The 26,244-nt window shown below is 39.8% G+C and overlaps 1 protein-coding gene across 1 annotated transcript in view; it reads left to right on the forward strand.

Annotated features, from left to right (window-relative positions):
* Positions 1–26,244, forward strand: part of PRKAR2B (protein kinase cAMP-dependent type II regulatory subunit beta) — a 1,491,604-nt gene that overhangs the window by 850,448 nt on the left and 614,912 nt on the right. The window lies entirely within an intron of this gene.

The raw sequence follows: 26,244 nt of genomic DNA on the forward strand, positions 1-26,244 counted from the left end.
GTTTTTGCATGCATGTGGATATGATTTCTTAAAGTATTTATATAAAAAACATATTTTAAAAACTCTGGCCAAACACAGAAGTCTAAGGGATCCACTTCCTAATGTTCTGCATTTATAATAATGTCCCATAAAGATGTGAATACGTCTTTATTTCTCGTATACATAACTCAAGCAGAAGATTATAAATCAGTGTAGAAAATGATGATTATGAAACACAGGGGAAATTTTAGAGATAAAGAGTCATATTTGGGTGCAAGTCCTTTAAGAAAATAATGGCAACTGTACAGAATATTATATTCATAACGTAGCACAAAATATTCTTGGAGCTAAGTCAGTGCAGGAATGGAGAAAGAACATTTAAACGGTAGGTATTTTTACAAGTTGATGTGTAGAAAATTGAGCAAGAGGGGACTGGAATGTACTGGAGGAAATGAGTAAAGGACCCAAGGTTTTGGGATCAAAACTCAGGAGGGACAGGTAGCAAAGTGGGATGGGGATAAGCAGAAATGTATACTGAGGGTTAGAGACTGTCTTCCCTATCAGAGAATGGTGACAGAGTAGAGGCAAGCAGAAAAGGATAGAGACGTGCTAAGTAAAAGAATAACTCTGGTATAGCTTATTAGTTGAGTATACAGTAGAAGAACAGAAGCTACTGTTAAAAAGGGATCCTTAGTAGGGCATATAAGATATTGCATGATGAGGAGTTTAGAAAAGGTAACAAAAGATTGAGAAAAGAAGATGGAACCAGTTTACAAAGGAACATTGTGAATAAATTTGTAAGGTTCACAAGTATGCAGCAAAGTCCACCAGGTGGATTCATGTTGACTTGCCGAAGATAGTTTTGGTGAATGCAAACAGATCAAAAACCATTTCTTGGGGCTACCTTTAGTGAACATTAGAAGATATTTTTCTAGGAGGCAGCCCCACCATACAACCCCATAACCTAGGACTAATATATACCAACTCCTAACCTGGGACTAATATATACCAACTAAGGATGTACAACAGTGGAGAAAAAGGCAAACTCCAGTGTTGACGAAAGTAGTTTTGGCAAACATTCTTCTTTAGTGTGTGTGTGTGTGTGTGTGTGTGTGTGTGTGTGTGTGTGTGTGTGTGTGTGTGTGTGTGTGTGTGTGTGTGTGTGTGTGTGTGTGTGTGTGTGTGTGTGTGTGTGTTTGCCAAAGCTGCCTTCATCAAACTGACATGCTTTCCCAGAAGGTTTAGGATTTTTGCATGGAAGCGTTTGCATAGGTATTTTTATATCCCAAGCAGCAGACGTCAGAAGATTTTACACATGCAGATAGAAAATGTTGGGGATATGATTGGAATGACACTGAGGGCATGTTTTTAGAAATGTTACAAGTTGTCATATTTTTAAAATATCCTGCAAAGCATTTTGACAGAAATGGGGGAACAAATACTTTTTTGAGGTGAGGTATAGGATATGAAGTAGTAAGGTCTTACTATGTTTAATGATATAGGCTGCCAAAAACAGTTACTAGGAAATGGGAATCAAAATCTGTTCAAAATATAAATTATATTCTGGATATTGTAAAGGAGATAAATGAACTGGAGATTGTATTTTTACAAAACAGAAAGAACAAATATCTTAGAAATCTTTCGAATTTGTGGGAACAATATATGCAGAATAATGTTCAAGTGGAGGGATTAGATTAAAATTTGATGATTTAATAAAAATGATAATGTTAAAAATGGTAGTTAGTTAATTGCTAGTATATTAAATTAATAGTTGGTTTTCATGCCAACAGAAAGAGGAAGGCCAAAGCTGAGAAAATGAAAATAAATGCCCACACCTTGGCACAAAAGTAAGGGGGAAGGAGGTAGGGAGCAGCTACTGCATCAGTTAGCATTCAAACATCTTCTGTTATGGTAAGTTTACTTAGACGACTGTACTGTGTTTATCATTATGGTCACTATTGCAGTAGCCTAAGATATATGGGTAGATTGCTATAGCTTAGAAAGAGTGGGAGGAGGAAGGATGTGGGTCCAGGAAACACTGAATGATGGTCCTAGCAAAGCCTGTCATAGATGTGGAGAAAGAATCTAGCTTATAGTGCTTTGTCAGAATGTGCACAGGGGACCATGTTGCTGCTTCTAGAATACTTCTAGATTCCATCTCTTTTCCAAAAAATGCCACGGAGGACATCACGGCTCAGGTAGATTAGGTCTTCACCATGTTTGCAGTAGTTTTGTTGTGGTGGGTGTAACAAAAATAATAGTTAGAGACAACCACTTGGAATTAAGTCTGTTTAGCCAATGGTTGTCCTTTCTCTTACCTTCCCAAAAATGCAAAACTGATAAGAAGTTATTAGGGATTTTGTTTTGTCAGTATAGTATTTCTTAGTTGCCTCTGGAAATCCAAGGTATGAGGTATCCTTTCTGCTTGATTTTTATTTTCTGGAAAGAAAGCAGGCAGATGGATAGCTTGGCTTAAAATTAACTCAGATACCACTTTAGGCATAAATGAAAACCTAAAGAAACCCTGTCTCTGTAAAAAATTAGATAAGGTTGACCCACCATAAGAGCTTGCAACTCAGGTACTCTTCATGCAGACTAAAGAGCAATAAGTAAAAGTTTTCCATGTTAAGAACCTCAAGTTATGCTAATGACCTGGTTCAGATGGAGCAACAGCTTCTTCAACACAAAAATGAGATCACAAGGAGGAATAACCTGTTTCCTAGGAGGGTCCAGATGCAAAACCCATTTCAATAGCAGCTTAACCTAAGAGTGCATTGAAACGGGGGATTCAAGGGCAAATATGCTGAAATGGATGACAAATTAACTTTTGCAGAGTAATAAGAAAGCCCATTGGACAGCAGCTCACAGTAGTAATCCAGAGAGAGACAGTAGCTAGCCAGTAGAAGTTCTGGTTATATTGTTTTTTCATCTAGAAAACCTTTTCTGTGTGCTAATGTATGGTTTTCTAGTAACAGGTTTTCTTGCCTTCATAAATATCTGCTGCACATCTCCAGAAAATAGACACCTAAAAGTTATTAAACTCCTATCATCCCAGCAGTCAGTTGCAGTTGTTTTTGGTCAGGATGCATCAAACACCCCTGATCTTTTGTGATTAAATCCATTCTGTGAGGAAGCTTGTGGTAGTACCCCCTGGCCTTTTCCGGAAGAAAGGGGAATCACTTTTGCCTGGTCTAAAAGGGAGTGACTTCACTGAAATTTGTGCAGTCCTTCTGAATCTTCAGAGGTATTCTGAATATTTGTGGAAAGGATGTAAAAGCATTTAAGAACATTCCTGTTTAGGGAAAAGAAAAGGCATCTGTCTTCCAGGCTTCCTAATTCAGAGTCTTAGAGCAGAATTTTGTCACTTGATTGTTTTGTCAGGAGGCAAAATGGTCTATTTGAGGAGTTCTTCACACATGGACTAAATTGTGGAAGATCCTTTGATTTAGCTTCCAACCGTGAGGGTCTGTCATGGCCCTTTCTTAATTTATCTGTCACACAGTTTTGCTCTGATAGAATGTAGGATGCATGTAAGAGTGAGACTGTGCTGAAAAGCTATATCCCAGGCTACCATGCTAGTCTGCAGAAAGGGTAAGATCTAGTCCCCCTTGTTTGTTTATATACTACACTACTGTGGTGTTGTCTGTAAATACTTTTAAAGGTCCCGGGGACGACAGATGATTTAGATAGTTGAGTTCATGTTGATGTGTTCTGTTTTTTTTTTTTTTTTTTTATTATGTTCCAAAGACCCTACACTTTTGTCCCCATAGACACTTCACCCTAACTAAAGTCTGAGGTGTCCGCAGTGACTGTGCTGGAGCAGGAGGGGCATAAGAAAGACATGGATTTAGAGAGATTTGTTGTCTTCACCACATGGTTTTCCATTTCATAAAGCCTAAAACTGGAATCTTAAAAATCAAAGTTTGCTGGTGCTGAGATCACAGACATTTCCGGTACAATTGGATCTTTCCCATGTGGAGTCTTGTAAGAGGTATCCTGAGAATCACAGAAACCATAAGACCTAGAATCCTGAGGAATTCCCTTGCTGAGTTAGATGTATGAGCGGAAAACCTCTGGAATGGATCTAAATATGTATCCTTTTTCTTGTGGAAGAAAAGCTCTTGAACTGAGGTGTCCAGGAGATACCACAAGAAAACAATCCTATGACAATGAGTCAGAAAAAAGATTTCTGAATTTTCTCTTAAATCCAAGCCTGTTAGGAGATACAGAGATTACTGATACTCTGAAAAAGACTGCAAAGACGAGCAAGTCGTCTAAATAATGGAAAATGTGAAAACCTTGAAGTCTGCATTAGACAATAATTGGAGTCAGACTCTTTGCAAACATACTTTGGTCAGTGGATAGTCTAAAGGGTAAGCAGAGAACTGATAATGTGGTCCAGGCACAGAAACCCTGAAGATACTCTTGAAATCTGAATCAAAAGGAATGTGATGACATGACCATTTTAAGTCTAAGATCACTTAGAAAACTAAAAAGGGGAATAAGAGGTAACAAGTTGTGAAAAGACAGCATTTTGAATTTGGCCACTATCACAAACTGGTTTAAGAAAGAAAGGTCTAGAACTGGTCTCCAAGAGCTGTCTTTCTTTCACACTAAGAATATCATAAAAACCCCCACCTATCAGAGGAGAGGAGCAGGTTCTATCATTCCCTGGGCAAGCATATGCTGCATGACAGGAGGGAAAATGAGATTTTAATCTGGCAGATGAGGCTCACAGTGGTGCCTCCCACCCCTATCATGAGTAACTCATGAATTACTTTTCCCCCATCATGGTATATTAGTAAAGTATATAACTTATAACATGGTATGGTAGAATAATTCTCAGGACCCATCTTTCTCAAACAGTATGTTGCCAAAGGGAGAATAAAGGAATGACAGTGTAAGAAGGGGGGAAGCAAGTCCCCATGTAATCATTCAGACTTATTGGACTATCCCTTGCTCTGGATGATTCCAGCTTTCTTTTTGAAACCTCGCTGTGATTGCTTTTTAAACATTTGGTTACCATCTGCTGGTTGAGACTGTTTTTTTTTTTTTTTTGTTATTGTTTTTGTTAAGAAAGTTGTAGCGTGAACGTTGAAACCCTTGGTAAACTTAGAAAAGAAGGGCTGAAAATTTGAGAGATGCCATGAATCAGTATTCTCCTCAGATCTCGTTTCTTAATGACTTTGTCAGCAGTGGTCCCAGATATATAACTATCCAGGGGAGAATTCAAAATGTCATTCTTGATATCCTCTGGAACACTTTGAAACCACAGCCAAGCAAACTTTCTCATAGCTGTGGCAGTAACAGAAACCCTTGAAGTGGCATAATCAGCGTCATAAGTACATTTTTAACAGTGAGCAGATACTTGAGACACAGAAGAGACTAAGTTACACTGGACAAGATTTCTCCTCAGAAAATGGAAAAGATGCCAGAATACTTTTTTGTATTCTTACTCATGGCAGACAAGAATTTTAATATATAGGTTCATAGGTAGGTACTAGGCTATTGGCCCTAGGGCCTATATAAGCCTAGCCAAAGGTACCCTGGCTTTCGCCACCCAAGAAAATTATTTTCCTGTGCCACTGTCGAGCAGAGCCACAGAAGTGATCCCCAGGGTGAATTTCCTATCTCCCATCCAATCATCAAGATTTTTCTTGAAGAGTGCTAATGAGCTTTGTTTGATATAGATAGGTAGTTTGTTCCACAGTATGGGAAGTCTCTGGGACAGGAATCTATCCCTCCAGCATGTTCTGTTTATTGTGGTGACAAGGTTTAGGTCCCTAGAGAGTGTACCTCGTAAGGATTGGAATTTCTTTAAGTGGAGCATGTCTAAAAGCTCTGGGCTGGACATAGCTTTATGTGTTAGGTAGAGATCGCCTCTGAGTAGGCGATTTGCGACGGAGTAAAGCTGCAGTTTTTTTTACACGGTCTCCGTAGGGCATCTGTTTGAGGCTGGTAGTCCTCTTTGTGAGGTATTTCTGTGGCCTTTCCAGTTGTTGTAGATGTCTTGTGAGGTACATACCAAAAGGGGCATTATACTCTATAATGGGTCTAATGAGTGATGAGTAGAGGGGAACAATGACCTCTTTTTTCCTGGATGAGAAACCTTTTGTGATGAGGTGTGCCATATAGAAGGATTTCCTGACTACTGTGGCGATGTGATTATCAAAGGAGAGACTACTGTCCACCTGTGTCCCAAGGTCTCTTATCACACTTTCGGTGTTAAGTAGACTACCGCCTATGTGGTAGTTCATGGGTACAGAGTTTTTACCAAAAGGGATGACAATGCACTTTTTGGCATTGAGCTTGAGGCCATGGCTTTGACACCAGGCATCTGTCTCAGTGAGGCCCTTTTGCAGGATGTCCACATCTTTTGGAGTTTTGATTATGGCTCCTAGTTTGCAGTCATCTGTGAACTTCATTAGCCAAAGACCTTCTGTGTTGGCCTGTACTTCAGAGAAGTAGATACCAAACAGGAGAGGACCCAGGACTAAATCCTGTGGTATTCCACTTGTCACTGGTCTGAAGTTGGATTTGCAGTCTGCTACTTTTACAGTGTGGGTTCTGTCAGTGAGCCATTTGGTAAACCATCTTGTGACATAGGGATTTCTACGTAGTTTAGTGAGTTTATCTATAATTCCAGAGTAGGGGATGGTGTTGAAAGCCTTGGCGAGATCTAGATAGGCTGTGTGAGCCACCTTACCCTCATTTACGGCTTTGGTGACTGCTTCAAAGAAGTCGTCAGGTTTAGGAGACATGATCTGCCTTTTACAAACCCGAAATGGATGGGGTCCTGAGTTTGGAGATTACCAATGTCATTGTTTATAAGTTCCATGATGATACTTTCCATAGCCTTGCAGACCAGGCTCGTTAGGCTAATGGGGGCGGTAGTTTCCGGGGTCTGTGTTGGCTCCCCATTTGTGGAGTGGGATAACTGTCGCTGTGCGCCATTCAGTGGGCACATAGCCTGAGGTGAGGCTATGATTGAACATGGTACTTAGGTGGGGTGCCAGTTCGTTCTGTAGTTCATGTAGAACACAGCCTGAGATGTTGTCAGGTCCCAGGGATGCTGTGTTCTTGGCTTTGGATAGTGTGTTTTTACCTGTGCAGCCGGGATTACAGGAACTTGCATTCTTCTGGTATAGAGATGGGCCCTTTAGGGGATGACAGGGGGTAAAGTTAGCACTGAACCTATCTGCCAGGATGTTGGCAATATCAGTTGGTTCTGTATATTTAGTGCCATTGTGCTGTAACTCAGAGCAGATCTGAATGTTGCCATTGAGATTCTTGACATAGCTATAGAATGCTTTGTGGTTCTGTTTAGAGTCAGTGGCAATTTTGTTTTCATAACTAGCTTTGGAGGATTTTATGAGGGATCTCAGCTTCTTACTGAGGCTGACCAGGGAGTTTCTCCAATCATGGGATTTTACTCTTTTTTGCAACAGTTTCTTTCTTCTGTTGTAGAGTTTGTTTATGGCAGGGGACCACCAGATTGACTTCCTTTTTTGGAGGATAGCATCTTGGTTCTGTTAGGGATTGCACGATCCATACACTCATGTAAGTGCTTATAAAGTGCATTTATGTAGGATTCAGCAGTCATACCTCTATTGTCCGTCAGCATGGGTGTAGTGAAATTTGCCACTTCTGTCTTAAGAAACGTGAAGTTGGCTTTGGAGAAATTTTTTACTGTGGTTTCCCTAATGGGGGTGGGGGAGGGATGTGGCTTGTGGTCGGCTCTGACTAACGAGGAATTGAGCTCTGGTGTGGAGTACCGGTTGCCCATGTTGGTAATAACCAGGTCTAGTATATTGCTGCCCCCTGGTGGGGGTGTGGATAAGTTGATCCATGGCATTGGAAGTTATGAATTCCAGAAAACGTTGAGCACAAGAGTTGGTATATGAGTAGTTTTCTCAGTTAATGGTAGGGTAGTTGAAATTGCCCATTATTAGGGTGTTAGGTTGTACCATAATATTTTCCAGTGTATCAAGAAATGAGCAGTGGGAGTCCTGGGGCATGGTGGGGGATCTGTAGCAAGCTACAATTTGGATTGCGGTCTTGCCCAGAGTTAGTTGCACTTGGATAATCTCAGATGCATTATGCTGAGCAACTAGCCTGGAGATGTGGATATCCTTAATGAATATGGACACACCTCCACCTTTAGTGTTTTGGTCCAGGTTAGGTGGCCGAAAGGAGCGGTATGATTTATAGCCTGGTAATGCAGGGGTACTCTCTGGAGCCTTGAACCAGGTCTCTGTCACTGCACAGATGTCGATGTTCTCCATTTTAAGGAGTGCCTCGAGTGAGTGCATTTTGAGGTTTAGACTTCTAGCATTGAGTAGCAATACCCTCAGATTCTTCTTGCCTGTACCTGTTAGGGCGGTGAATTTGTCATTTGAATCTTGCCTAAAAAAGGCACTATAGGGGTGGCTAGAGCCTTAGCCAGTATCCAGAATCCCAGGGGTGACAGGTGCAGGCCATCTCTGGCAAAGCATTGTGGTTTGTCGATCATGTCATCCCAGGCAGACAGATACTGGATCCCCTTAGAATGACACCAGAAGCTTAGCCAATTGTTGAAGTCAATCATTTTGTCCTTGTACTGTGGTATCATTCTGGGTGATGGCGGGATGCTACTCAGGGCTAGGGTCATACCTGCCTGGGCTACAAGATCGGACAGCTCCTCCATGTCCCTTTTCATGTAGTCTAAGGAGGTACGTCTCAGGTCATTCACACCAACATGGACAATGACAGAGTCATATTTGTACTTGTTGTGGAGTGACCTGAGTGCCTGCGTTATGTGGTGGATCCTGGCACCTGACAGGCAGCTGACACTAACTTTCTCCTTGTTTAGCCTAGTGAGTGGAACATCACTGTGCCTGACCATAGAGTCACCTATGACTAGAGTGTTGGGTACGTTGTTATGCCTTATGGGCTGTGGTTGAGTGGCACACTGAGTTTGTGGGCTATGTGTCATTTGGGTTGAGTTGAGGGGTGGAGGTTGCTTGTGTTTCTGCTTTGGCAGTCCCTGTTGCTTGGGCAGGTTTTTACTGAGAGCCTCAGCGAATGTAGGTGTTTGTTTTGTGTTTCTATGTGTGTGTTTTGGTGGTGTAGGTTTTGAGGGACTATGTGCTGAGTGTGGTGTGGTGCAAGTGTTTACCTTCTCCTCTTGACTGTCTAGTCCAGTCTTAGGTGAAGAGAGCTTTGCTTCCAGTTTGGCTATATAAGTGCACCTCTCACAGATTGTAGTGTTGGGTGGTAGGAGGAGAGGGTTGTCTGTGTACATGAGGCAATTACTGCATTGCCCCAAGATGCCCAGATTCATCAGGTAGACAGGAGAAAACACCGGGAGCTGACCCTTAGACATGCCTGGATAGGTGCTTATTTGTTAAGTACTAGAAACTGTTTTACTCTAGACAGTGAGGAAAGTTGAGTGTTGTAGTAATTTGTAGCTTATTTAGTGCTTACAGTAAGTTCTGATCAAGTGCTGAGCTCAAAGAAACAGACGAGTGCTGAAACAAAAAAACTGGCTAGTTTTAAGAAACAAAATTAAGTTAGAAGGCTTCCTTCCAGCACAGAAAGGCTTGGGGGCTTAGAAGCCTACAAATAGCCCTGGACACAGCAAATCTATATCCAGACTAGACTACCCGTAGGAAACAAGCTTAGAATTTTTTTTTTTTTTTTTTTAGTGGAAAGAGAGAAAGGAGTAGCAGAAACTAAGCTGATTGGCCTTCTCAAATGTTCTCCCTGTATTAGGTAGAATGAGGTAATGACACTAGACTGGGAGGAGGGTCCCAGATCAAATTTACAGTAGGGGCGGGCAACTGGAAAAGCCACCAACTATAAGAACAACATACCAATAGGGAGGTAAGGTGAGAAACTGCAGAAATGTTTCTCACAGCAGAAAAGCAGCAGTGAGCTTTATGAGTTTATAAGAGCTTATCAGTGATAATTCTGAATACAAGTGTTAGAAGAATACACTTTTTTCCCAGACTTATTCCAAGACTTCCCCTCTTTGTCAAACAGTGGGGGATTAGTGTTAACCAAAGTTTAACAATAGCTGAATTCATTAAAGTGACAGCTGCTACATCAGCTCTGGAAAGTGTGTATAAAAACGTATGCATTACTTATGTAACATTACAGGCAGTGGCAAAAACATCCCCCAAGGCAGAAAGAATTGGAGGAAAAGGGGAAGGTTCTGGATATTCTAGATGTAGCAAATCATAATATTTTCTAATGGACTGAGAAACACATTGTTTCCTTACTGAAAAAAAACATTAATTCTGTTAATAGTCTCAAAGAAAAATAATCCTTCAAAGTGACTCACAGGGGCCACATTCTCCTCAGAATACAAATTCTGAATTCTGTGGAGAAACCACTTCATCTGTCCCCATATCATCATCTTGAGGTTCAATAGTACGAGTCTGTTAAGAAAACGAGTAATCTCTTTTTCTTTTACCAGTAACAGCCATACTAGTTGGGTCCAGAGCCTGCAGTAAAGCCTGAGCTAGTTGCAAAGGAGTAGTCCTATCCAGTGTAACTGAGACAGGAAAGACATATGTTTCAGTTTCTGTTTCTTAATGGGAGGAATTTCTGAAAAAAACAGACTAAGAGTTGCTAGCCATACCCTCCCTAGGAAAGGGCACAACTTCCTGACTTAACAGAGAAACATTCTCTTTCTCTTCTTCCAGGACTGACAAGAATGGATCTCCCTTGCCCACTACAGGCACTTGGACAGCTGCTGGGGACATGTCTGTCCCTTGGCCCATGATGGCTGTTGGGGCTATATCATAAGGATTCAACGAAAAAAACAAGTGGTCTGTTGAACCAGCTTTGGACACCTGCGGATGAGGTGATTTAAAAACCTGCTGTGTTGGCAAAGGGTATATAGTGATTTTTCTTCTTTTTGTGGCTAGAAAGAGGTAGAAACAAGGAACCAATAGGTTGTTCCATAGTCACGGTGGGAAAGGTGTAGGATTCCCAGGTAAGCTTAGCAGCAACAGTTGGTAAAATGAGTAAATATCAAAAAAGTGACTTATTTCCTAAAAGATGAGCAATAAAAAGCGTTGAACACACTTACCACAGTCCAAAAAGTAAAGTAAACATTTTTGCCAGGAAAAAATATCTTAAAATAACTTTTAACAACTTTGTTTTCAAAAGTAAACAGCGTATCTCATATATGCAGCAGAATAAAAGTGCACGAGACAGCGTGTTAAACTTTTTATTTTATTTTTCATCTAAAATTAAGTTTTAATACAAATAGTGAAGATTCTTTCTCATAAAATAAAATGGATTTTTTTTCCTCTGAAAGGAACTTATCTCCCCAGCCAAGGAACAAATTTAGCTGGTCATCAATCCTCTGAAGCCTGCAGAAGGAATGCTCTCTGTGGTGGTAGGAAAGCTCTGAAAGGCTGAACACTCAAACCTGTTTTTTAAGGCAGCTCAGCTCAGGTTACCTAATGGTTTGAGGTCATGGAAGGCTCCCTGAATGTTTGGAAGCTGGCTGGCTGTTATGTACTCTGCAGGACATAAGCCATATAGCCTAGGCTACTGCAGCAGTGATCATAATGATGAACATTAAGGGTTTACTGTAATGCTTGTTAAAAAACTCCATTTTTCAACCAGCGTTTTATAGGTTCATAGGTAAGTACTAGGCTATCTGCCCGAGGGCTTCTATAAGCCTAGCCAGAATGTGTTGGCTTTCGCCGCCCCCTTAGATTAGTTCCCTGTGCCTTGGTCCAGCAGAGCCATTAGTTCCCCGTGCCTCTGTCCAGCAGAGCCACTGAAGTGATCCCTGGGGTAAATCTTCTGTTTCCCATCAACTTGTCAAGGTTTCTCTTGAAGAGTGTTAGTGAGGGGCTCTGCCTAATGTAGATTGGAATCCTATTTCAAAGCATGGGGAGTCTCTGGGGCAGGAAGTTATCCCTCCAGCATATCCTATTTATCATTGTGGTGAGGTTTAGATCCCTAGAGTGTGTGGCTCTGGGGGATTTGTTTTTTTTTAGGTGGAGCATGTGCATGTATTCTGGGGTGGACATGGCCTTGTATGGCAGGCAGAGATCACCTCTGAGTAAGCGGTATGCAACTGAGTACAGCTGGAGTTTCTTCAGTCGGGCTGCATAGGGCATATGTTTGAGGCCAGTAATCCTCTTGGTTAGGTACTTCTGTGGTCTTTCCAGCTGTTGCAGGTGTCTTGTAAGGCACATCTCAAATGGGGCGTTGTACTCTATGATGGGTCTGATGAGTGATGAGTAGAGGGGCATAATAACCTCTTTTGTTCTAGAGGCGAACCCTTTTGTGATTAGGTGGGCCTCCTAGAAGGATTTCTAACCCCCTTGACAATAGGATTATCAAAGGAGAGATTACTATCTACTTGGGTCCCCAGATCCCTTATTACATTTTCTGTATTTAGGGGACTACCACGTATGTGGTAGTTCGCGGGTACTTTGTTTTTTCCAAAGGGGATGACTATGCACTTTTTGGCATTTAGATTGAGGCCATGATTTTGACGCCGGGTATCTGTCTCAGTGAGACCCTTCTGGAGGATGTCTGTATCAGCTGGAGAGTCAATTATGGCCCCCAATTTGCAGTCGTCTCCGAACTTGATCAGCCATAGTCCTCTTGTGCGTGTCTGTACCTCTGAGAAGTATATACCAAACAGGAGGAGTCCCAGGACTAAGTCCTGGGGGACGCCACTTGTAACTGGTTTAGAGCTGGACCTAGAGGCTGCAACTCTCACCATGTGGGTTCTATCCATGAGCCAATTAGCAACCCATCTCGTGACGTAGGGGTTTATGTTCAGGCTGGTGAGCTTGTCTATAATACCAGAATGGGGAATGGTGTCAAAAAGAGGTCTAGGTAGGCTCTGTGGACCTCCTTTCCCTCATCTAAAGCCTTGGTAACTGTCTCAAAGAAGTCCACTAGGTTTAGGAGGCATGATCTGCCCTTAACAAAACCAAACTGCGTAGGGTCCAATGTTTGAAGGTTCCCAATATCTCTGTTCGCAAATGTTCTCTTGCTGAAAGATAGTGTTTGAGTAAAGAAACATTATCCAGCACGTTACTTATGTTTTTCTGAGACCTATAAATTTAACTCTGTAATGACTGCCTAGTGAACTTTGACTTGAGGAGAGGGTGTTGGAAAAGAAAATGTTGAAGACGTTTTCTTCTTCAGTCTGTGATTGTATGTATTGATGGTCTACCTTCTTGATCATTTTGTTCTGCCTTTTGGTACTTATTTATTGTTTATTTATTTAATATTTGTTCAACAGGTAAGTGGACCAGTCTATTCACCTCTTCAGCCATGACCTGAGCTGCATGAGCAGACAATACAGCCTGATCTTTCAGTCAACAATATTATATACAAAATGAGTACATAGCAAAAATTCAGAACATAATGGTAAGATCCAGCGCAGATAGAGTAAACTAAAAATATCCAGTCAGAGTGCATTGTGAAAATAAAAGAAAAATATATGCAAAATGCAAGCTAAGGTATGCATAAAATACAACACAGTCATGCAGAGTATTGGTGGAGTACAGTTAGTATGACTTTACTATACCATAGTGATGAACAGCATTATTAGTATACAATTATACATAGTTTTCCCCTCGCTAAAGTACATTGCAGGTCATTTGGAAAATAAAACTTGATATAACTTACCAGTAACTATGTTCAGTAGCTGCACTGAAATGCCAATCTATGCAGTCACAGAAGCATTACAAATGATGCCTGCCATTTTTTTCTAACTGCTAAGCATTGACCTGTATGTAACAAATTTTATTTGCATAATACAGTATTTAGTAATTTCAAGTCACACAGTACTTGAAATTTGCCACGTACTTTGGAATATGCGTATACAATACACTGGTAAACTGCCCTCACTGAATCACATGTATGCAAAGAGATAGAAATGGAAGACAGTCCATACTGTACACTGTCATTATTTTTACAAAAGTAAGGTGTTTCTTTTTCAAATAATACCACTGTATAATACCAATAGTCCATGAGGGGGTCATGGGTAATTTATACATTTATCCTCTTGCAGGTCTTTACTTTGATTATTTGGACTGTACCCGTGTGGCCAAACAAGAGCCTCCCACCCCTATCATGAGTAAATTATGAATTACCAGCCCCCCATCACGGTATATTAGTAAAGTATATAACTTATAACATGGTATGGTAGAAGGAAATATGCTCATAATATCAAGTATGGCTTTACCAGTGCATTGCACTGGTTTAAATTTGTGTTACTTGCATTATAATACAGCCTTGATATTTTATTTGTCTTTCATACTGCCATTGTATAGTTTTACGGCTACTCTAATAGGTCTCATTGTGGCGGATATGTTTTCATGGTATAGCTGAGACAGATCTTTGCAGATACTCTTGGCTGTGTGTGCATAAGTGGATGGATGGGGATGATAAACCATTAGTGTGAGAATCACATTTCCATTATACATTTTTATAATTGTGAGATATGAAATGGCTTATGTATACATTTGTGCCATAGAACATGTATACAAATGTGTAATGACCTTTCAGGTGACTGTAGCAGCAAGGTTCTTTGCACAATGCTATGACTGCTGAGCACTTAGACTCCACTAATGTCATCCTGTTCCAGAAAGTGAGATCTTTAATCTTGTGACATAACTTTGTGGTACTGTCTGTAAGTGGAACACTTGGACGTGGGTGCATCCCTGCTATTTCCTTTCATGCAGCTCTTCTTAAAAGCATTAACATCCTGTACATGAAATGCACATACCCCTGTTTCACTCATACAGGACATTTCTGTGTAGAAGTTAAGGAATGAGCATACCCCCCTCCCGAATCCCTAGTAGTTTCTATCTACCATTGAAATTCTGAACTCCTTTTAACTTGTTTCATTGGTTTAAAGATTGTAATTTTGATACGTTAAAAGTTGAAACCTGTAACCATCAACTGACAAGTTAAGACAAGCACAGTATCTGCATTTTTGTCTGTGATGAATGGTAATGATGAAGGGTGCCTAGCAAAAGAACTGCCCATAGAACTCATCTTGTGATCCTAGATAGGAATACAAACTTGAAATAAGGGATCTGAATCATAAGTCTTATCCATGCCTTACATTACTTCATAGTCCATCATGCTGATAATGGCCCTTGACTCTCCACTAGATCATAATCACCTGAAAACAAGAGGTTGTTGTCCTTCTTCTCAGCTGTAGTCCCACTTTTGAGAGTGAGATCTGTGGTTTGGCTCCTGGTTTTTCGCATCTAATAAATAAAGTTGACACTCCTCAAGTTAGCAAGAAGTTGACCCTTATATCTTTGAGGTATATGTTTTTGTGTCTGAGCTCTGGCCTGGAAGATTGACATGTGAAGCTTTTAACACTACCAGCTGCCCTAAACCCTCAGCCTTCCCTATTCCCATGCTGGATTCTGAAAACCTGCTCACTGAATAATGGCTGGAAGAGGAGTCTCTGTAACAGAGCATGCTGCTATAGTTAGGTATGAGACCAGTGACAGGCCTTCTGCAGCTTTTCAGTCCCTAGCAGCACCCAAGTCATGCTCAGTCTCATTGCATAGTTTGCTAACTTGTTAATAGGTGTCAGGCAGGCAGGCATGTGGCATATTCTGTTCCTTGTTAGTCAATAGCAGAAGGAAGTCATCTGAATCTGGTTCCCCAGTCATTGATAAATTTGAGGAGTGGAGCTCCCTGTGTTAGAATCTGGCAGAAATGACGAGTCCTTATCACATTTTAGTCGTGCTGTTCAAGTTTATTGTTTAGTAGAAGCCTTGAGGCATACAAAAGTCTGCTTAGCATAGCCTTTTCTCTGTTGTCCCACCCCTCAAAATTTCCTTAAGTCTTTCTTTGGAAAGAAAAAGTGGAGCCGTGGACCATGGTGAAGAATATCCTTTGTACTTAGAAGCACTTGTTTCAGGTCCTACTGTTCCTAAGAAAACAAACCATCTTTATCAACCACCTCTCCAGCAGGTTCCCTGTTCACCAGACATTCCAAACCAGATTAATGCTTTATCTTTCCTGCATGGCACATTTCAAACCCTCACAGCACTGAGTTATGCTTTTCTCGGGTAGAAAGTCTAAGGCTATGTTCAGGTTTGAAAAGCTCTCATTATTCTCCCTGTGTGGATGTAAAGACTGTTAATTGCTTGCCTCATGTAACTCATTTTCATACAAACACACAGTAATGCTGTCTCAAGAAGGGTCTAGTCTGTCCTTTAGCCACAGATGCATCTTCCACCTCATTCCCTTCCCTTTCTTTCCAGTTGTTCTCAGTTCTCTTTAGTTGAGTAAGCCAAGAAAAAAATACCTGCCATTTTCTTCCCTCAGAGGAGCATGGGATTGGAATGCCTGTAATACTACATCTTTGCATAATCCATTATGTCTGTGAGGTAGCAGATACAGTGGTTAAGATGGCAGCTACAGGTATCTGCCTCCATGAATAACATTGATCGGTCTGCTCAGTCTATCTCCTTTTTCATGAGGAACAATATCAGACCATCCTGTATACTGTTTTCAGGTGAAAATCACTTTTTGACAATCTTTTATGAACACAAGAGATCATTGAAGACCTATAGGAGAGGGATAAGGCTCTTTCCATTTAAGGAATTGTATAACCCCTACCCCGAATGCTAAACCTCCTCAGTCATTCAGAAAGAAAAAGACAGTCAAATGCCAAAGAAGATCTGCAGTTTGCTATATTACTTTGTATCTTTGCTTTTGCCCCCCACAGTCTCCCACAGAAGACCCCAAAAGGATATCTATCCATTCTGTTTTTCAGTGGTCCTGCCCATTGTAAGCTGTTCTGGTGAGAGGATGCTTGTTTGAGCTAGTTCCGGCCTTGACAGTCATCATAGAAAACAGGTGGATTTGGGACATTATAAAAAATGGGCTATATTCTGGAGTTTCTCAGACTGCTCATAACATTTTCTATTTTCTGATAAGCTGCTAGCTCGGTCACTGTCCCTGTATGCCAGATGAGTAATCAGGACTCTTTAGCGTAGGGAGATGGGAGAGAATAGTGTTTCAATCTCTTCTTGGTCTTAAAGAGGTTGGAGGTGACACATTCACATCTACAGCTAAACAATGTCAGCCTTCACATCAGGTACATGATGTTTTGCAGGTTTATTGTAGATATTATGATGCCACTACTTCCACAACACATTTGGCTAGTATTAATAGATGCAGGTGTGACAGTATCTGGGAGGTGGAAAAGGGATTGCTACAGTGCACTGGATGGTTAGCACTTTCAGTGCATGGTGTTTCCATTTGTTCCCTTTTCCACAACAATTTTCTTCACCAACTTGTTAGCTGTAGTAGTGGACACTGTGTTATTTATGTCCCTAGCTGAACAAGTGGTTGCTGGTGACTCCCATGTTGGACCCCTTGATGGTGTTGTTAGTCTGAGCTTGCCATGCCTGCAGTCATTTAGGGTCACGTTCATATGGGGAAAGTTTTCCCTACGTTCAGTATAACATAAAAGATTATGATCAGGTCTCCAATCATAACCTGTTTATTTTGTGTTTGAGATGTGGTTGCCAAGAAATTCGCCCCAAGTGAAATGCTGGAGTGGTTAACTTTGTTATCCATGTTGGCAACACATAATAAGGGCTATGATCAGAGACACAATCATAATTCTTTGTTGTGCATGGAGCTTTATGTTTCATGTACTACCTGTTACATGGGGAAAAAAAGAAAAAGTGTAGAAGCACAAAGTGTTTTGGCTTTCAAATCTGTTAAAGCACTTAGTGTTGTCGAGCAGATAGGAGCATACCGGGCATCTTCTTTGCTTAAGAATTCTGACAAATACGAAACTTTGGGGGGACAAAGAGTCAAAATCAGGGATAGTTTTTAAATATTGCCTTAATTCACTAAAAAGTTAATAGAACAACAGGTTTTGCATTTTCTGAACAACTGGAAGCATGAAACCAATGAATGGAATTACTGACTGACTTGTAATCCTCAGTAATTTACCAGGAAGATCTTGTGAGGGACAGGGCAAAAATATGAGGCAAAATCAGGGATGTTCTATAAACTCAAGGACATTTGAAAGATATAGCAGGCAAACACAAAATATCCCTCTGACAGAAGGTAAAACAGCTAGTAAAAGCTGTTAAACTCTTTATTCTGTCGCACTTTGTTTATAAGTGTGGCAGAGTAAAGTTCTATCAGATTTTAAAGGCTGTTTTACCTTCTGTCACCTTTCTTTGATGGCCAGCACTATCCTTAACATGAGACCAATAACAAACTTTAGTGAAGCACCCCTAAGCTCTGTTATGTCCCAGTCTCATGCTAGGGAAGTGATTAACAAGTTTATCTTTTTCCAGATATCAGCATAATCACAACACTCCATGTACTACATTTTATTTTATATTGGTGGTTATAGAAATGGTCTAGAGCCACACACTTCTCCCAGACAAGGGGTCTGGCCTCCTTTACTTTGTAATGGAGATAAGTAGGGGCTCACAAATATTTTGTTATTTTTGGGATTTATGGCAGTACTGTACGTCTTGCCAACCCTCACCCACCTCCATATGCAGATCATGCAATGGGTGATGTGTTGTCAGTGGCTAAAGAGTCATCAGTCCCTTACAGACCTTTTCCTTGTCTTATATCCTTATGTCTGGTCTATTGGTGGATCTTGACTCATAATATTCCATTCCCTTCCACTCATGTCCATTGTAGTTCCTGATTCAAGAATATCATTAGAGGATGGGGAACCCACTACAAGTCTTCCCTCATTCAAAGCAATAGGAGTGTATTACAGGAGTCTCTGTAGAACTGTGCATATCAATTAGTATAATACACGTGTGGGCTTTTGTTTTTAGATTTGCAGTACTCAGGAAACCCAAGTATCTCCTTCTTCATTTAGGCAATCAAGCAGCAGTTAGGTACCTGTGCAAACACGAGGGAATCATTTTTACACACTCTGCAGGGAAGCAATCCAAATGAGGAAATGGACCACCAAACAATGTTTTCATGATGGCTCATAACACTAGAGGATCTAGTGTCTTGGCAGACACTTTAAGAGGTGTAACACTGTACTGGAGCTTTAGCTTAAATCCCTCTTCAGAAGTGTGACAGTCCAGGTGCTGATCCTTTCACCACCTACGACATACAGTGCCATACCAGGTCTTCTCATTCTTTTATCCTATGGGAAGCGGGCATGGGATGCATATCATGTATGATATTTTTGCATGGTTCAAGGAGGTTAATGCTAAAGTTGCCTAGTATTGTTTATTTTTTATATTTTTTGTACGGTAATGTGGCTTGAATGAAGTGGGTGATTAGCTATCAAATTTGTCAATGGGGGTAGGCTACACTAAGATTGTAGTAGAGCTTGTTAAGTGAGAGGATATAAATAATGGATTAGATGGGGTCATACTAATTTCCAGAATTATCTTGTATTTTAATTTCAGGTTTTTGGTAAGCAAGAGGATGGGAATAATGAATTAGTAGGGGTTGTTTTCTATTTACAGAATAAATACTAGTAGTAAAGTTCCTTTATCTACCTTATTTCCTGAGTGAATATTATAAATGTATTTATAGTTTGCAAAATGCTGGTGTAAGTCGGGGTATCACCTTTAATCCAAGTCTCCGTTATGGCCACAATGCCTTGTGAGTGAACTTGGAGTAAGGTGTCTGTTACAGTTTGTTTTTCATGCTACCTGCATTTAATAGTGAAATGCTTACATGAGAGATGTTATCAATGGGGTGAGATGTTGGAGTATGGGAGGGTTTTGGTACTGAATAAACTGCAGAGCTTGAGTTTGTTCACTATTTCAAGAAGCGGTAATGCAAACAATAGTGGTGAAAGTTTAAATTGAAAACATGGGTATTTTAGGAGGATATCAGAATATATGATTTAGGGTATTAGGGGAATAACTGTTACACTGGAAATTATCTTTTGTCTGCAGGGGGTAAAGAATTCTTTTTAGAGGGATATTTACTAACAGGAAGGCAATGCTGTAAAATTTTGATAGAAATGGATTTTTAAAATGTAGCTTTAAATAATCAGTATGAAGTATTGAATGCATTTTGTGGACTTTTAGGTATGAATCATGGATAAGATAATTGGAAAATGTTAGATTAAAATTTCTGGATTCATTGAATTATATGGCAGGTTAAACAGTGTTATGATATAGGATGAACAGGAAAGAAATGAGTGATGTGTGAGCATGAGGATTTGAAAAGGATAGTTTAACCGGTCAAATGAGGATAGGAGTGATTTCAGTGCAGGGAAGGGAGTTCTGTGAAGTATAAAGAAAATGATGGGGTTGGTGGGAATGGGGGAGAGGGTGGTATGAAGAGATGCAGGGTGGAGTGGGAATTCACCTTATATGTCTAACAAAAAAAAAAAATCAGAAGTCCATGCCAGCAACCCTCAAGTCTCAACAGTCCCAAGTATTGTGCTATTCCTTTTGGAAAATGTAGATTTATATAAGTGACAGAGCACATTAAACATAAAATAAGAAGGGAATATTAACTTAATTTTACCTGTGTGTGGACGGGATCAGAGATTTGGTACAGTGAATATGTCCAGACATGCCTGCTGATGGGAGAGAAACCTAAGTATGGGAGGTAAAATGTGGCTTCCTCTGCTGTGGCTAAAATGTCCTAGCAGCAGCTCAGAAACCCTAAACAGGAAGTAGGTTTTAAAAGTGGATATAAGTTTTACTACCTGATAGATGGAGAAAAGAGATTCAGTTTGTATCCACAACATCTGATCTAATCGGAGTTAAAGGTCCTGACTTTGGGAAGTCTGATTGACTTGCACAGGTTTCTAAGTACTCTTGACCTACCATACTCTCCCCAATCCAGTGATGGTGGTCCACCTCACATTTACTGATTGACCTGTAATGGAAAAATGGGTTATTCGTGGAATAAAATGGCAGGAGGGGTTGAAAGGACAGAACACAGGCATAGAGTAGTTTTTTGGGGGTGTAGGTAAAGGAGTTATTAAAGAGGATAAAAATATTTAATTGATGTACTTAGAATTGGGAACAGGTAGAAATTAACTTAGCAGTTAACAAGCACATTACACCTTAGTACCTACAGTTATAAATAGCAAATTATGCATTCAGGTATTTAAAGCTCAAGCATTAGGCTAACAAACACAAGTGTCTAGCATCACATTCCCAGTGTTCAGTTTACAGTTAACTTCAGATAGTCCCAAAGGGGCAATTCTGAAGTAATGTCATTGGTTTATAACACCCTAAGGGCCAAAGACAGTCATTAAGGAGGTACAGAGTATTTAGGGTAATGTAGGGAAACTACAAGATAATTTTACTGTACCAATAATCATCACCATCATCATCAACTTTCTTTTTCCCATTTTCTGCATTAGATCAGGGTGTCATTGTCAACTGTCGCCATCTCTTTCTGTCTGTTCAGTGCTACTCTCCAGTCTTTTTCGACACTCATACCTGACTGTCAAAGGTTTTTCTCACACAATCCATCCACCTCTTTGCTGGATGCTCTAGTTTCCTTTTGCTTTCTTCCTGTGTGTTCAAACCTTCTTCACCAGATTGTCTTTTGATTTTGTGTGCATGTGCCTGAACCATCATAATCTGTTCTCTTTAACCTTTCTTCAATTGAAATTCCTGTACCAGTGAGATGTAGAAAATATTTGTACAGCATTTTGAAGAAAGATTGCTTAGAAAGTTTCATTGGCAACTATTTAAACCACAAAGGTGTTCACTTTGTGCGGCGCAGTGGTGCAGCGGTTAACGTTGTCGCCTCACAGCAAGAGGTTCTCCGGTTCGATTCCCGGCTGGGGTGCCTTCTGTGTGGCGTTTGCATGTTCTTCCTGTGTTTGCGTGGGTTTTCTCCAGGTACTCCGGTTTCCTCCCACATTCCAAAGACATGCATCTGGAGCATTTCTCCCCAGGCCTCTACTGAAAACAGGCTCTGTGGAACCTAGTCGGACTTTCCCGGTCAACAAATGTTAAACAAAAAACAAACAAAACAAACTTTGGCTACCACCATTATTTTTTCACCTGACAATTGGTTCTGATACATGGTAATTGGTAAAGGCAGAGGTAATAATGCAAACAGGTGAGATTCATAAAGATATAGCAACTATTAATAAAATATCAGTAGTAATTATTTTTGTTTAAAACTGCTAACTGCTAATCCAAGTTAGCAAAAGGGTGCAGTCAACCAAAACATTAAAAGACATACAATTTTGTACAAAAGACCAAAGTAAAATCAGGCTAAATGACTAGCCATCAACATGATCACAACTGCAGGTCTATGTGCTTAACACAAATGGATATGAATCCTGACCAACAAATCCTTTGAATCTCAAATATATTACAGTTTTAAAGAAAAGGTATATTTGGCAGTAACAAATTAAACATTATCAGAATTATCACTTTCAATAATCAGGTGTAATGTTGGATAAATATAAAGACAAACCAAAATACAACTGCTATGCAGGCATAGAAGAGCATTCATTAAACAGATAAAAATTATATAAGTGAAAAGGCACAATTAAAATATAAAATAAGAGGCAATGTTAGTACAAACATTCCACTGAATACTGTCTGTAGTGCATGTTTCAGGAATGTGTCCATAGCAAACACCTACCATGTTTAGCTGACTGATACTGTATTCCTTTTTTGAAACTGTCTAACTTGGACCTCCACTGCAGAAGTAAAACATCCTTCATGGGACTGTCCTGGTAATGAATTCTGACATTGTGTTGTATTACATCTTTTCATTCCTTTTGGGGTCTTTATGACACTGCTTGGGATTTTCTGTAAGTGATTTACCTACTGCAGAAGGCCTTTTGAAGTAAGCTGTAATAGGGAAGTGAAAATTTACTGCATCAGTTGACTAAATTTTTTTCTTTGCAGGGAGTACACTAGTGCTTCCCTCAAAACCTCTTACTTAGGATACTGCAGCTGGAACACCAGGAGGACCTTCTTTAAGTGAATTTCAGTTCCGTAATCTTTTTACCTTGTCATTAAGTATGTTTTTCTTGTAGTAGCAACCACTATTTGAGTGAGGGATCAAGAACCAGAGAACCTGAGGTCATATACTTATTAGCCCTAGTGCAAGGGCACACAATATGTGACGTTTGTGCACCACGCATAGATGCCAAAGGTTTTAAAAAGGGACTCATAAGATAGCGTGTTAAGGATGAAAGTTCTACATATAATTAAAATGAAAGTATTTGAACTACAAGTAATCGTAAAAAATAATATTGAACATTACAGCAACAAAAATAAAAAAAACTGTAAGCTGAAACATCAGGAAGCCCATGTTTTTTGCAGGGGCCAAATCCTCTCACAACTCCCACACCCCCTGCTTCTAAAATATACCAACTCTTAGACCACACAACACCTGTCTGTCCTTGAAAGCTGTACCCCAGTGTTACAGACACAGCAGAGGTCATTTTAAAGATAATCTAAAAGAGCTAGTAATCACATATGTATTATTTCAGTCAATTATTATCACCAGTAGTTAATAGGTAACATCTGACCATTAAACAGCCACTGACTCATCTGGATTATGAACTTGTAGACAGCTTCTTGAAAAACCAAAGAGTCAGATTTTAGTGTTCTCAGTCACAGATCTGTTTGTAGTTAAAAAATAGTCAGTTTCACAGAACATTTGTGTGTGTGTGTGTGTGTGTGTGTGTGTGTGTGTGTGTGTGTGTGTGTGTATATATATATATATATATATATATATATATATATATATATATATGGGTCTACCTGACAACACCGACACATCACAACACCGACAACGAAATCACCGACACCTCATAACCGACAGTTCACAAACACGAAACCTCACATGCCCGACAACGAAATCACTGACACCACATAACCGACAGTTCACAAACACGAAACCTCACATGCCCAACACACCATAATAATGACAATCAGCAAACAAAACAAATCCCCTGTCCAAAAAGCACACACACAACACAAGCACACCAAAATCCTTACAAACCCACACTAAACCTTACATACACAACTATCTACAACCTTAACCCAAACCCTAACCCTAAGGTCCGTCACTATCGCACACTTACCTAACCCGCGCCCTAACCCTAACTCACTTAACCCACCCCTAACCCAAAGACTATCACTACCACACACTTACCTAACCCGCGCCCTAACCCTAACTCACTTAACCTACCCCTATCCCTACAGACCGTCAATATCGCACACTTACCTTACTCGCACCCTAACGTCCGTCACTACTGCATACTTACACAGCCTTTTCCCATGTCGGTGTTCTCAGCGTCGGTGTTTTCATCCGTCGGTCTTCTCAGTTGTCGATCTTCTGGCATCGGTGTTCTCAGTGTCGGTGTTCTGAGCTGTCGACGTGGTCAGGTGGACCCATATATACACATATATACACACACACACACATATATATAGGGTCTATATTAAATTCTCGAAAGCCGACAATGTCGAATCTGACATTGTCAACACGAGAATAGCGAAAATGCAGAACATCGAAAAAGTAAACGGAAATCTCTGTAAGGGGAGATTTCCATTTACTTCAATGTAGTGCGGTCTCGGAGTTGGTATATTTAAGTAGCGGGGGTGTGGGGTGCAGGGGGCTTGCCCCCCTGCCTACACCGTTTAGTTTTTTTTTTTTCCTGAACATTCGATGTTTTAACAGTTCGATCACTAAAGGTCGACCTTTAGTGATTCGAACTGTTAAATATTCGATGTTCTAATATAGACCCTATATATATATATATATATATATATATCTAGAGAGAGAGAGAGAGAAAGCACGCTAGATATAGATATATAGAGCTAGATATAGATATGTCGATATATGGATCTCCTTCTGAAGCTCGAAATCCCATATGACCTAAACTCATTTTCACAGACGAAAATCGTGAAAACTTGAATACCCAAACAGCGAATTTTTCCCAGGGTAAGTAAAACACTTGTCCAACATGCCCTTTTCTGCACTGTAGTGCACTTCCAGAGTTGGTATATATAGTTGGGGGAAGGGGTGCAGGAAGTGCAAAAAACATACAGCTATTTTATGTTTTATTTTTTTTTTATTTTATTTTTTTTTTGCTTATATAGCTAATACAAAATCTACTTTTGCTTAGAAGAAGAATAGGCAAATTTCAGTAGCAGATCAATTTATTATTTACCTGGGCTAATTATACTTAATTATATGCTACTGGTATTTCCTAGAACTTTCAATTGATAACACCAAAATGGAGGATGCTTCTTGATTGCAAAGGTATTAATTTGTGAATGAGTTTATTTTCAGTAACAGTTTTCTGAAAAGGCTATATTTATCCATACCTCTCAAAAAAATGGCATTTACCCAACTGATGATCTATAACAACGCATATTTCACACCCGCTATCTTACATAAATTTAACTCTTCGAAATCTCCTCTTTGTCATCATTGTAAAATTCAAATGGCTGATATAATTCATTTATTCTGGAGCTGTTAATGTGTATTTAAACTTTGGAACTCCCTTAAATTTCAACTGCAAAAAATGGGATAGCAAACATCCACACTCACCTGGGAATTTACTCTTCTACATATTCTACCAAATAATATCTCTAAAACTCAAGCAATTACTATAACCAATATATTTCTCTTACTGAAACTCTATATAGCAACCAATTAGTTTGACCTAAATAACACATCCTGGGAAAATTTCAAATTAATGGCGACTAAACATCTTTTAGCACATAAAATCCTAATCGATAAAGGGAATAAAAACATTAATCACAGGAAAGTATGGGAACAAATCTTCAATATTCTTCTGGCCTAACACATGACATTGTATCAGACTTAAATACAAATAAGAGATCCCTTATTAAACTATATCCATAGACCAAGACATTTTCTCCTTTTTCCTATTCCTTGTTTTCTTTTCTTTTTGTTTTTCTCTTTTCTCATAAGGTATATGCTTAATCACAACAACCCCCACTGAATTATACCATTTTCCCCTGAATATTGAAAGCATCTATGTATACAATGTAAATAGTATTGGTTGATTGTTTTATTTTATGTTTGTACTACCCTCAATGTATAACAACTGCTTACTATGAGGACATCTCACCTCTATCTGTGCTATTATGTATGCTATTTTAGATTAATGAAAAGAATAAATAAAAATTATTGAAGAAAAAAAAAGAACAGTTGCCATTTAGGTATAATCAGAATTCTGGTTATGTTTCGCTCATTCCTTGATACGGGGGTATGAACTATTCACAGCCTATTCTGTTTCATTCGTCAGTTCAAAGCCATAGAAAAAAAATG

This window comes from Protopterus annectens, chromosome 11.part0, assembly GCF_019279795.1.
Source record: "Protopterus annectens isolate FY-2018-M chromosome 11.part0, PAN1.0, whole genome shotgun sequence".
NCBI lineage: Eukaryota > Metazoa > Chordata > Ceratodontiformes > Protopteridae > Protopterus > Protopterus annectens.